The following is a 15,249-nucleotide window of genomic DNA, read 5'->3' as shown; positions in this document are numbered from 1 at the left end:
ATAAATATATAAATAAAAGTCTTAAAAATAAGCTTTATCCTTTGGAATTTATGCCTTAAAAATGGGCAAGTAATTAATACGCTGGACATATTTTGGGGTTTCCAGTTCTAGAATTTTGGCTTCATACCCAAAATCTGAATTGGTAACTCCTTACTGAAATAGACTATAAGAAGAAAAATTGTTATTCCAGAGTCAACTAATGATATAAATATATACATAATAAAATTGGGAGTTAGTCACACATATTTAAGTGTACAATTATCAAACCTCAAACTGTGTTACATGGAAACTCAACTGGGAATTCCTGGGCACAAAATTTGTTATTCAGTTAATTGGGCAATGAACTAACAGGGTTGCCGAGTTATATAAGGTAACTTCACTGTACTCAAAGGACAGTTTAAAATTTCACTTAAACTGAATTATAAATTACAACTAAAAAATGACAGCCTGTGCTTTTGTGAGGTTTCTTTATTATATCATTGATTTTCATAAATCAAACAAACAATTTTGAATAAAGTTGACTTATATTCAGGAGATTATAATTGACAGGAATCAATAGGTCTCTAAGATCATGTTTTTGTCCACATATAGCTGTAAAGTTGATTTAAAAGTCACAGTTATGTATTTCCACAAAAGAAAACTAAACTTTTACATGAATCCAGGGTACTAAACTTCAAGTACTCATAAATAATAGTTGTATTTTACTAAGGTAAATGACTGATCCCAAATTCTGCATTATCCAGTATTGCCTCCGCCCACCTTCCGTACTAGAGAGAGGGAGAGAAGAGAGGGAATGTGGGTCCGAGCATCATCTCGCAGAAACTGGACATCCTACAGAAACTGTAGGAGAGAATTCGAAACACAAGTCAAGTGGAGACAAAAGATTTGATCTGTTCTTGCTTTGTTTTGTTTTTCTCCCACATAACAGAAAACTTTGATTATTTTACTTTTGAATGAAAAGAAATAATTCAGTACATAAAAAAGCATTGCTAACTTAAATTGTAATCTAAATGTCACAGCTTATATACTTCAAAATATTTAAAATTTTCTTGGGCAACTAATTGAAAGACCCATGACTCCCTTTGGTAATGAAACAAAAATAAAACATGTGAAGAGTTTATTTACATAAAACAGTATAATGTGATTTTGCTTAAGCTTTGCCTTTGGAAAATAAAGCCAAACAAATATTTTTGAAACCAAAGGTCATGCTAAGTGGTCATTTGTTCATATAAATGTCAATATCAATTTATAATCATGAATTATTATTCTGATAATAATTATCACATCCCTTTTAAAATCACTTTGATCTCAAAAGATTTTTATCAGTTTTCTCTTCTCACTCTGAGCTCTTAGAAAATAGAGTCTCTGGTTCTCTCTTCCACTCTATGTGTAGACTTATTCTGATTACGATATAGTAGTGTTAATCTGTCATTTGTGCATGGAGTTCAAAATCATTTTCTTCTCTCTTTCTCTATATTTTGAATTACTACTATGTTTTTTTAAGTTTTTATTTTAATTCTAGCTAGTTATCATATATATCATAAAGTGTTATATTAGTTTCCGGTGTACAATATAGTGATTCAGCAATTCCATACATCACCCAGTGCTCATCAGGACAAGTGCACCCCTTAATCCCCATCACCTATTTCACCCATTATTTGCAAGACAGAAGTAGCAAAAATCATCATCTTCTTACTGGATATTTTGCAATGTAAGTCCTCCGGGTTCCCAACTATTTTATAAAACATAATACCCTGAACATTTCCCCTGTGATATGACCATCTACCCTGTAATGTTTCCCTATTGATTTCCCCATATTCTACTCCAATGTGTGTATAGAAGATTCTCTCTGACAATTTGTTAAGGGCTGAGTGTGACTTTGAATTAAATCCACTGTTTATTTGTACGTTATGGTGAAAATACATCATGGAGACTAGCATTTAAGAATGAATTGTATTCAATTCACAGATTCAGGCTGAGAATTATTATCCACATCTGTGTCAATCTGTTTCTATGCATAGAGAAATTAGTAAGTATTATCCAATGTCTTTTTGGCATTAACTACATGAAAAACATTTTGAAAACTTGGCTTCCTGAGAGTCTTTTATGGCTCAAGATAAGTTATTTTGAGAATTTATATCACTTCAGTTATTTACTTACACAATTATGAGCTTTGCAAAATCTTGGCATCTGTGAGAGTTTTAAAACTGATCCAGTCTTTCTAAACTATTACTGTTCTTTTTAACAGCATGACCTTATTTTGGCTAGAAATATGTCTATATTTTCTTATTAAAATCTGAAAATCTTTGCAAATAGGCAAATAATTTATATGTGTATTATGTATTTATTGTGTATGTATGTATGTGTTCTTAATGATTAAATAATTATATGCTACATTTACTTTTACAGACATAAATTATCATACAACCATTACAGAATTTGTAAAAATAAATGAGGACAGACAACTTGAAGGCTGTGTACAATCAGTAAAATCATCACTTTGTCTTGTCAAATTCATTTCATTTAATCACTTAGTGTGAGAGCTAAAATGTCAATGTGTCCAAAATTGTAGAGCTGGTAATTTTAAATATGAGGCTCAGTCTAAGATTAATTAAATTATATTAACCTGGCCATTCATAAATAAGTCCTACCATTTCACACTTATCTACTTCTTTTGCATATAGATTACTATGCCAAGAACGTGTTGACCTAGGCAGCCTTGATCCGTTTTGTCATCTTTGCAAACCCCAAACTCAATTTCCTGATCCAATTAGAAAAGATGATCTGTGAAATCTCTCCTAAGCTCTCAGACTCCTCTGTGATAAAATAGAACTCTTAAGCGACCACATTCTTAATTTATTTGGTACTGTGGTAATTTTTCATTGCTGTAGATTTTTTTTTCTGTCAGAACATTTATTTGTAGATAGACTGACAAAATTCAGTACTTAGGGCATATGTCAGCCAATATGCAATAAATAAATTTTATTTTCTGTAATGTATCTATGTCAAACCATACTTTATCTCTTAAAAATGGAAAGTCAATGAAAAAACATATAATTCCTTCTTGTATCACGTCTAACCCTATCAATGTGTATTTTGGTGGAATTCAATTTAAAGTAATTAATATATTTCAAGTATGTGAACTGTACAGTGGAAATCATAACTTATTTCACTACTGTTATTGTTGTTCTTGTTATTATCATCATTATTATATGTCCAGCCCTTAAGTTACTTACCTTGAAAAAATAGAGGATAAACTAATTTCTCCTGAGAATTTTCATGAGCCCTAAAAGATTCTTATTTAGAATGTGCCTAAGATAGCTTCCCTAAATCTTCTAGAAATGAAATTCTTAATATTGTCATTAAAACATTATACTAAGTTTCTCCTCAATCTCTTTAAGACGTTTTCATCAGTGGAAATAAAATTCTGGGCAGATACTTATTTTTCTTTAGCCGGGTGAAGAGAACCCTTGTCTTCATGTACTGTTGAGGATGATTGGCACTACCTTAGCCTTTTTTTTTTTTTACAGTTCTGTAAACTAAATCCCATCTGTTCTTTCAGTTATCTCCTTGTACACTTTCTTTTAGGTGTGTTGAAGCTTCTGAATCCATCTTCCATACCTCATGCCAAATTTACGAGTTTATGTATTTTTAAATTCTTTTTCTCTTTGTCTTATGGTCTTTGTGAACACCTGAGTATCATCTTCCAACTCACAAATTCTCTTTTCAGCTGTAGCCAAGGAAGATTTTATGTCCTCATGGAGTTTTAATTTCCAAAGCTCTATTTTGAATCTTTAAGTAACTCTAGAATGATTCCTAAATTTAAAAGAGTCCATCCAATAATCCTCAAAATATAAATATAAATTTATAAGTTCTTTCCTCAATATATTATAGTGATCACTACATAAGAGCAAATCAAACTGAGACAAAATATTGCTTAAAATATCTTCTTTGTGTTTGTGAAAGCAAAGTGTCAAATATACTAATTCATTTTTATTGTTTCTTGATACAGAAATAGAAAATAATGAAGATAGACACCTCAAACCCAGTTATGTTATTTCTTAAAGACTAAAGAAGTATAACTGATAACAATACATTTGTTCTTGAAATTTCAAATTGTACTGAAGTAAATTTCAGATGCCCTATTCCTAATAATAGTAAGATGCAACTCCTGAAATATGCTTATAGATTTAAATTGAATGACATTAACTAAAAATGGTTTAAAAATATTAAAAGCAACATTAGTTAGGATAATTACCCTACACGTGAGAAACAAAGGTGTTTCTTACATGTTTGCACTGTATTTTTTCTCTTCTTGCCTTCTTCACAACCTTCGTGATAGAAATAAATTCAGTTGTAGTTTATTTGTAAGAATTAAACTTTTTTGCACTACCTGTATTCTGTTATGTAATTAAGACCATAAACTGTTCAAAGAGTGAATAGTAAGTTATTTTCCATATGTATACACTTAGAAATTCTTATTGAATATGTACAGTGTTATTGTCAGAGCATAAAACTGATCTACCTTAGTCTCACTATATGCACAAAATCTACCAAGAAAATTATTATATAAAGTAAATATGCATTATATTAATAAATGTGCATAGTAAATATGCACACTAAGTATGCATTATATTAATAAATCAGTAATTTTAAACTGAGATTATTTTATCAATGTATGCCACCTTTGAAAATAATAATGATAAGAAAAAGGAGAAATTTTATGAATAACAGAATCATATTTGACCAAAAGATTTTCATAATAGTTGAATAATTATTATATATATATATCACATTTAAGGTCAAATAACTCTCCTTCAAATAATTATTTTTATTTTTTATATATTAATAATATAATATATTTTATATATTAATTATATATGAATATATTAATTATATTTTATATATTAATTATATTTTATATATTAATTATATGACATTATATAATTGATATACAACAATATACATTTATTAATTTTAAATAATTAACTTTTTATAATTAATTAATTAATTAATGTGCATATTTTCTGGTGATGGTACTGGGTGAGTACTTCTTTAATAAAAACAAAGTCTATTATGCAATAAACGGCTCTTTTAAAAATTTCTCTTTGCAGATATAGAAACCAAGTCAGATTTCGGACAAGTAGCTTTCACTTGATCACATCACTATTATATGATAAAATATCTTATTATGGGTTATCTGCCTCCAATGCCCGATGTAGATAAACATAAGTTTTTGCTATTTATCATTTTATTTGCAGAATTCGCTGGAGAGCATTGACTGAGAGAGATAAAGACAAGCTTTTATTATGGTGGAAGTGGTGTGTTTCTGGAGACTTAAATCTGACCACCCCCTTAGCAACTTGGTTAACAAAAGAGAAGACATCTTTATATAAGTCACTGTATTCAGACAGTTAAACTTCATTTTTTTTTTAGCTTTTCAAAAATTTTAAAACTTTATTTTAATTCCAGTGTAGTCAACATACAATGTTACATTATATTTACATGTACACTCTAGTAATTCAACAATTCCATATATAACTAGGTGCTCATTAAGATAAGTGTGTGGGTGCCTGGGCTGCTCAGTGGGTTAAAAGCCTCTGCCTTTGGCTCCGGTCACAATCCCAGGGTCCTGGAATCAAGCTCCGCATCGGGCTCTCTGCTTATCAGGGAGCCTGCTTCCCTTCCTCTCTCTCTGCCTGCCTCTCTGTCTACTTGTGATCTCTGTCTGTCAAATAAATAAAATCTTTTTTAAAAAAATAAATTAATTATTTAGATAAAATAAATAAAAAACACAAGGTAAGTGATGGTCTTAATCCCTTTACCTATTTCAGTCATCCCGCCACATACAGACACATGAAAAGATGCTCAATGTCATTCATTATCAGGGAAATGCAAATCAAAACCACAATGAGATATCACCTCACACCTGTCAGGATGGCTAAAATAAAAAACCCAAGAAATGACATGTAGTTAAATGTTAAAAAAATTATGTTGTACCACTCATACATAGCACCTAGTTTAAATTCCAAGTGTAATGGATAAGATTTAGTGGAGTTGTGAATCCTTGCCTAACTGACACTATTTAGAAACTTCCAAATTATGACGACAATCACTGGTATATTTCATAAATACAATTTCAGAGGCAGGTTAGTCCATACTTACTGATTAATGAATGTGAGTTGTTTGCATGCATGCGTGTGTGTGTGTGTGTGTGTGTGTGTAATTTGAGGACATTTATCCTGAGAGCAAGAAGAGTACACTTCTATGAAATATACATTTTAGTAGGTAGTTATAAAATGGACAATGCAAGTTACTCTAATGTGTTACATGACAGTTAAAAGAGATTAAGATCCTATTCTCTTGTCTCTCTTGATACTGAATTGAATAAATTAAGCAGCAAAAGTTTCATATAAAAATGATTAGCAAGTGCTTCAGACAGACTCCCCCATGATTTGTCACCATGATTTGTTATTTATATACTTAAAAAGAAGGACAATAGATCTAGTTTTTGTCCCTTAGGTGTTTGCTTTCTACTGAATAAACAACTTACCCAGAGCAACTGATAATAGAACAAACTTATGGCATAAATTTAGTAATTCCTCATTATATTCTGACAGTTTTATATAGGTCAAAATTTGTTTATTTTATAAGGTAAAATTATGACACTTTATTAATATCCAGTGTTCAACATACTATTAGAAAAACAAGGTAAGAATATAAAGATTAAGAAATGTTCCTATAGGGGCACGTGGATTGGCTCAGTAGGTTAAGGGTCTACCTTTGGCTCAGGTCATGATTGCAGGGTCCTGGGATGGAGCCCCATATTCCATTGTTTCCCCACTGGGAGCTGAGCCTGGCTCCCAGTGGGGAAACTGCTTTTCCTCTCCCTCTGCCACTTCCCCTGCTTATGCTTTCTTACTCTCTGTGTCAAATGAATAAATAAAAATTAAAGAAGAAGAAATGTTCTTATAAAGTAAAAAAGAAGAAAATTCAAACAGTTAGAGAATGAGGGAACACTGCGATTGATAATTATTCATCTTAGCAAAACAGCATGTTTTATTTGGAGCGACTATATTTTTCTACCATTAACAAACCCAATATTATGGCTTCCTGACACGGAGGAAAAAAAGATACTTGAAATAAAACAATCTGTGATGTTTATACAAACGTGAATTTTGAATGAACTCTCCTCAGGGACAAAATGGGTGTGTGAAACTTTAGACAGGGTAGCCTTAAGATGAGTGTGTATCACGGGTTCAACTGATGGATCTTAAGAGCTGACAGAGATAACATCAAATTCAACTTATGTTCCAACTATGTTCTAATTTGTGTTTGAGATGATTAAAATTTATAATTTCTTATGTTTCTTCTTGTTTCTCTGGATACATAACCTTACATTTTGCGGGGAAAAAGTTTCAGGAAATATATACACATATATGAATTAGAGGTACGATAAAAGAGGGGACTATGAGGGCCGGAAATATATAAACAAGGGGAGAAGGCCCCTCTGAGAAAAACCTATCATGAAAGTTACAATGGGGTTTTCAGGACCTTAAATGAAGAGAAGCAGGATCCAAGGTAATGTGTATTTTCTCTCAGGCACTACACATTTTGTGCTACAGGGGTGCCTCTCATGAACCCCTTTCCATTCTGTAGCCACTAGAGGCACAAAAGTTACAGGACCTAAGCTAAGGTACATAATGTTAAGATGAATCGATGATCAAGGAGAGCTGAGAATGCTACGTCATTTGCTGAAGGATATAGATACAGTTCTGTCTTGCAAGAATTTGAATTTTTGAATACCATATTATGAAATTCAAAAATTTATGGAGGAAATTAAGAAACAATGGTGTAATTTATGACCATTTTCAAAATATTTTCTTCAAATATGAGTTCTCTCAGTCTCTTTTTTTTATCTCTGAGAGTGCTTGAAGATTTGAAACAATCACACAGTTCTTCTCTTTAGCTTTCCTATATTATCATTCCAATGAAATTAATTTAAATTAATATCTACATCAGATTAGAGAATAACAAATGGGAGACAGCATCAAATGTGGGAGCTTTTACATGTTATTTTGGTATGCTTGGCTAACGGGAGGCACACGATGTAGATGCAAATTGAATGTCGATACATTAAAACATCCTTACATCATTTTGTTTTGGTATTCCAATTCCCTTATCTTGGCCTCTCTTTCCCAAGAGTAGTCACAGAAGAATTTATTCCAATGCCTAATGACTGAAAGATTGATTCACATTGTTTCTTTACTAAAATTTAAATGCAATTTTTCAGAAACATGTTCACTAATCAATATGAGCCTCCAAAGAATTTGCTAGGAAAAAAGCTTGAAGAAACAAACATTTACTTATCATTTACTTTGTGGCCAACACTATGCTAGAAAAAACGCCTGAATTTAAGGCACTCAAATTCTAGATGAAGATTAGAAAATCAACAACTACAGTACTATAAGATTAATATTCGTATCTGTTACTTGTTTGCAAGTTAATAAATATAATAACTACTATTAATATTCTGAAACATTCCACACAACCCTTAACTATAATGCAAACATAAGTTTGGGTTTCATTATTTTAATTTTATTTTTCAAAGGAAAGAGTTTAATTTTTGAAACTTTATGAAAATATTAGCATTTTGGTTTATAATTTACTTGATTGTAATTTACTACATGTTCTCCTAAAATCAAATAGAAAGTATCATAAGCAAGTCCTTATCTTGCTCATATTCTCATCATAACTCCAATCTCTGATGAAACATTTGTTGTTGTTGTTTTTAATACCTTTATTTATGTATGTATTTGAGAATGAAAGAGAGCACAAGCAAGGTGAGGGGCAGAGGAGGAGGGAGAAACAGACTTCTCACAGAGCAGGGCGCCCCATGTAGGATTCTATCCCAGGACTCTGGGATCACGACCTGAGCCAAAGGCAGATGCTTAACCGACTGAAGACTCAAGTGCCCTTTGATGAAACATTTGTTGGCCTAGACTTCACCCGCCACACATGATGTGCGACGTAAGGACAACTGCATAATGAAATTACTTACGTAATTGTGGTATTACAAGTAATACTCAATCTGGTGCCCCTCTTTCCAAAGATTAACCCAGAGATAATACCGAAAGAATCCAGAGTCTTGTCATACCAAGATGAATAGCTTTACATATTTACAAAAAGCTTTTCGTAAAATATATTCTCATTTTTATAAAAGGAATTGATACAATGAATGCATAAAACATGTCGTTATTTGAGCTAATTTAGTTGATTGTAAACTGTGTTTAATAATACAGTATTACATTGATAAAAAAATAAATTCCCAAAATGCCATTATAATATCTGTTTTTTAAAATGAGGTTTTAAATAACATTCTGGCGTCATCCCTTCCACAAATTGCACTAGCTATGATATCAGTGCACAGAAGTAGGTGTAATTCAGCCAAAAAGCCATTTGAAGCCATCTTAAAATTCAGTGAAATGCAAAAACTGCCTATTCAAATACGAATAGACACAAATTATTTAAACATTCAGCCTATGCTATTCTCAAAAGAAGTCAGCTTTTGGCAAAATGGACACATTTTTTAGTCCATAATGTATGTAAAAGTAGTTTATGCATCCATTCATATTATTTGTGGCTTAGCTTAAAAGTCATTTCTTTAGCAGAGTTTCTTACATTGGAAATTTCTGTAATATGTTCATTTTTTTTCTTTATCAGCATTCATCACAAATTTTAATTATAACATCATTAATTTATTATCTGTATCCCATCAGAGTGCCTGTTTCATAAGTATGGAAACCATGTCTGCTTGAAGACTTACAAAGTATTTGTTGAATATATAAGTGAATGGAAGAATTAACAGAAGTAGTTTAATTCATATTTAATCGAAACAATTCTAAACATTAAAAGGAGACCCCTCAGGGCACCTGGGTGGCTCAGTGGATTAAAGCCTCTGCTTTCGGCTCAGGGAATGATCCCAGGGTCCTGGGATCGAGCCCCACTTTGGGCTCTCTGCTCAGCAGGAAGCCTACTCCCCCCTCTCTCTGCCTGCCTCTCTGCCTACTTGTGAACTCTGTTTGTCAAATAAATAAATAAAATCTTTAAAAAGATAATAAAAAAATAAAAGGATACCCCTCTCAAGAAGTTGCACATTTGGGGGGAGCTAACAATTTATAGATGGCATACTAAGATTCTCCCTCTGCCCCTATGTTTTGATAACAATTACCACTTTACAAAGTAAATTATTTTTATTTTTATTTATTTATTTTTTTAAAAAAATTTAAAATTTTTATTTATTTATTTGACAGAAAGAGAGATCACAAGTAGGCAGAGAAGCAGGCAGAGAGAGAGGAGGAAGCAGACTCCCTGCCGAGCAGAGAGCCCGATGCAGGGCTTGATCCCAGGACCCTAAGATCATGACCTGAGCCAAAGGCAGAGGCTTTAACCCACTAAGCCACCCAGGCGCCCCTGTAAATTATTTTTAAATAATGAGGTTAGCCTAACAAAAATGACACTATTTTTTTTCTTTTTCCTGATGTTTAATACTTGGTTCCAGGGTGAAATATTCTAAAGATCAAGAGAAATATTTCAGGCATAATGTAGTTTAAATCAGAATATGTCTGCTTCTGGACTTTTAATGTCAATATTTTATTGCTCATTGAAAAAAGTGAAAAAATGATTTGGTTATCAAAATATCATTTTATAAAATAAACTCTATTACTATGGTTTATACATAATAAAATCTAGTTATTTTAATTGCAAATTCTATACACTGGACAAGTGCATACATTCTTGTGTATACTAATGTATCCATCACCACAATAAAATAGAAAACATCACTCCAAACTTTTCCCTTATGCTCTTTCCCTGTCAGTTACATCGCTGACCTGGGCACAACTGGGTATCTGCATGGTCAGATTATGTTTAACTTCATAAGAACCTGCCAAATTAGGAAAGGCAGAAACAGGAAAAATTTCTAAGTAAAGCTTATGAATTTAAAATCAGACATGACAAATTAGTAAAAGACTGACCTCATCACCTACAATCTTTCAGAAAAGTTAAACAGATATGAAGAACATGAAAATTAAATGTATTTACACTAATAGACTTCCTGCAATTCTCATGGCCAACCCTTTTATCTTTACTCCTAATGGATCTGTGCATTCTCTTCTCAGGAAGTCATAGACTGTATCCTGGGGAGAGGTTGCCTAGAGGTCACCAGAAATATTTTCACTCATACAAACTGAACAATTTTTTTTTTTTTTAGCTGAACACTGTAAGAATACTCGGAACTTTCCATTTTATCATCAGTAACTACAGACTGCCTATCCTCACCACCCAACCAATGCACCACTACATAAACTCAGACTGGGTAATTCTGTATTCTAGAAAACATGGCAGGAAAAGTATTACATCACTAATAGACAAATTATCAGGTACTCTTGATGTTCCTGTACAAAAGTAAAATGAAAATAAATTGATCTTTGGCTAAATATTTTCCAACAAAAATATCAACCATTTTCAAATGACAAGAATTGGACAATAATTCCTATTAAAAGATATTAAATCAGCTTTCTTCAGAAACACTTTATGAGAAGATAACCTTCAGATATTTTCTGCTGATTCCAATAAGAAAAGGAAGGTTCTCCTAGATGCCTAAAAACTCTCGTTGTCACCTTGTCAAACAGATATTGTATTCTTTTTGTCTTATTTTTCATCCTGTGATTGACAACTTTATACTTTCAACATTTCCTATCAAATTCCCCTTCCTGAGAAGAATAATGGCCTTGGCCTAGGAAACTGTGTTGGGAAACTTTATCACTCTATCATTTATCTTTCCAAGCTATTGTTAGTATGGCCAATTTAAATAATTATGGGATATATCAACACATGTCAACCCTTAGAAAAATTCATATTATGGAAATACCTGATACTAATGCTACTAAAATGAATTTTGTTCAAGGATTCTTCTACTCAACAATTTTAAGAAGTCTTATTGTGCTATTTATTAATAAACATTCCTGACATTATCTATTACTGTACAGATCAACTAGGTCTGCCCCACTCCAAAATTTAACCATAGCTAGGATTATTTTCCATGTGTTTTTCCTTTTAATAAAACTACAAATTAGTATGACTTACAGTTGAAAATGTGTTGGCTTCTTGGCATTGTATGTAAGAAATGTGTTATTTTTGCAACCAAATATTAAGAATGAAATTTCCTTCATAAATGGAAACCTGTAGTTGTTTTTAACATATGGCACTTGATTCAAGAGTCTTGGCTTAGAGAAGAACAATCTCATTTCAACCTAAGTGAGATTATTTTAGTTCTTTCTCTTGGTACCTGATAAAGAAGAAAAATGTTGTTCACAAATGTAAAAGTTGGGTTTTTTTTTGTTTTTTTGTTTGTTTGTTTGTTTTTGCTTTTTTTTTAAATCAATGGCAGAATTCCCTTTTAATAGAAATCTCTAGCTCACCTAGGGAGAGATCAGTGTACAATCTTTATTGTACAGTTACTCTGGATCTCACACACTTATCCCTCTTCTCCCTGAGGAAATGACCAAACTCAGCAGAAGATTCAGAAAAAGGCTTTATTTTAAATACAATCTTGAACAGCATGGGAAAATACTGTTCAATTTCTTCAGTTCTTCCAGACAGTTCTCACTACCATTGTGACTTGCTGATATCCTTTTGTACTCAGAAGCCCAAGCATCAATGCAAACATATCAAGATTTAAGTCTACTTAATAATTTTTTTCCAAATATCTTTTTCTTTTTAAATTCAAGAATCTTGTCACTTGAAATAAAAACATTTATCTAGGATATCACAGACTTCTACAAATAGTTCAAGTGATATAAATTACCCACTAATTAAGGTTTTCCAGCTATTCTTCATCTATTAACACTCTGGGAAATATGGCTTATCATTTTTATAAAATTATTCCTGCAATTCATCTTTCAACTCAAACACCTTAAGAACTTCTTAAAGCCTCTTCCTCTGATGAGTCACTGATGTCTACACATCAGGTGACTTACGTTTCTTCAGGCTTTCATACAGTTTTTTAACATTCTTGAGTGAAATATTTTAAAAATATGAATCCATTTTCTGGCGTTATCTAGCACTATTTCCTTTCAAAGACAAGAATTTTTGACACAGCATCTCCCTGTGAAAAGTGAAGTATATTATAATAAAGTCAGGAGCTTCTTTTCTTAAAACGGAGGCAAAACCTCTCAAGAAGCCAAATATCTCTCTAGATACAAACATAGTAATTCTAAGATAGACATTTTGTTTCCAGATAGGAAGACAAACTATTAAATATATTTTGCTACTTTCTTGTTTCAGGTGTTATTTGTGGGAGACTATATCACATTGAATTTTACCACCACTTAACAAATCTGACAAATACTACAGCTTGGCATTTGTAGTTGAAATCTGTTGCCTCATCAGCCTGCACTGAGAAGATGTTGTTTTCAGTTTATTACATGAAACCTCAAATGCCTCAGGTGACATGTCATCAATATACTGATGTAAAATATTGTTTGTGAGGGGAAACTTCCCAATTTCTCATTTTGCATCATGTGTCAGCATTTATTTCCTATAATTTTAAATGCTAGAACTATGAGGTTCTCAATAGCTGTATGACCTTTCCTTTTCTAGCCACCAAATCCCGTACTGAAAAATTTTGCAGGGTGTATAGGTGGTTCAAGGGTTAAGGCTCTGCCTTTGGCTCGGGTCATGATCTCAGGGTCCTGAGATTGAGCCCCGCATCAGACGCTGCTCAGCACGGAGCCTGCTTCCCCCTCTCTCTGCCTGCCTCTCTGCCTACCTGGGATCTCTCTCTCTCTGTGTCAAATAAATAAATAAAATCTTAAAAAAAAAAAAAAAAGAAAGAAAAATGTTGCTATTTGAGCCTTTTCACTATGGGAGAAATGTTTCTCTTTTTAAACAAAGCTTTTCTGTTACTTTTATGTGGAAAGCAATCAGAACTTTTATTTGTAAAATTCTGTGATTTTTAATAGCACATCCTTAATTTTGTTAGAAACTCTGGTGCTCTTTTAAGCTGTCTAACATGTACATAACACTATAGAATACGGCTTCTTGAATTGCTATCCAGGGATACCATTGATAAGTAGCTTTCATTTTAAAGACTGATTTGTGTGCATGTGCTCTGTGTAGTACTAGAGCTGTGACTAGCATCGTGACTCCAGAGAAGGTTCTTTTTAATCATTAATCTTATAAGAATAGTCTGTATACCTAGGCCTAGAATTTCTCTCTTTCATTTCGCTCCCATCTCACTGTTTCTCCACACAGAAACTCAGTTAATTGCAATAATAATATTTGCCATTTTAAAAATCCAGCTCAAACATTTAAATCAAACTTAAACTTTGTGAAATTTTGAGTGATGTTTTACCAAAAGCGAAATAATGAGATTCTCATGCCCTCTACTATAAATTTAGTTAAAAAGTTCAACACCTTTTTTTGAAGATTTATTTAGGAGTGCCTGGGTGGCTCAGTCAATTAAGTGTCTGCTTTACGCTCAGGTCATGATCTCAAATAAATAGATAAAATATTTAAAAAGAAAAAAATGTATTATTTATTTGAGAGAGAGAATAAGCAGGGTTGGGGGGGGGGCAGAGGAGAGAGAGAAAATCCTCAAGCTGACTCCACACTGAGCCTGAAGCCCCTAAAGGGGTTCAATCCCAGGACCTGAAGATCATGACCTGACCTAAAGGCGGATGCTTAATGACTGAGCCACCCAGGTGCCCCTGGATTCATTTTTAAAGCAAGGAAATTTTCTCTCATCATAGAGTTCAAAAGAAAATACCAAAGAAACCATTTGGGCTAGGACTTGTGTGGAAATACTATTTTATCCATTAAAAAAAATTTCATGGTCTCCAAGATTTTCTACTTCATGAATATTTGTAACTTATATTTTGCAAAACTGTCCATTCAGTTTTATCATAGGATATAATTTATCTTTTAATTAAAAATAATTAATGAAAATTCTTAATCTCTAGTCTGGACTCATTTTCCACTGAAGTTATTTTCACTAATCCAAACTGTCTTTTTTTTGTGAAACAAAGACAAAAAATGAAAGAGTGATGTGATATTCATATATATTTACTTTATATGTTGAAAATAGATAATCAGTGAATACTACATATACATTCAAGTACTTTGCCTGTTTAGAATTTAGCCCCATTCTGCCAAGAATGAGATAACAAATAAAAACTAACCCTGGAA

This window comes from Mustela nigripes, chromosome 15 (genome assembly GCF_022355385.1).
Source record: "Mustela nigripes isolate SB6536 chromosome 15, MUSNIG.SB6536, whole genome shotgun sequence".
In the NCBI taxonomy this organism is placed as follows: Eukaryota; Metazoa; Chordata; class Mammalia; order Carnivora; family Mustelidae; genus Mustela; species Mustela nigripes.
This window is presented reverse-complemented; position numbering follows the sequence as displayed.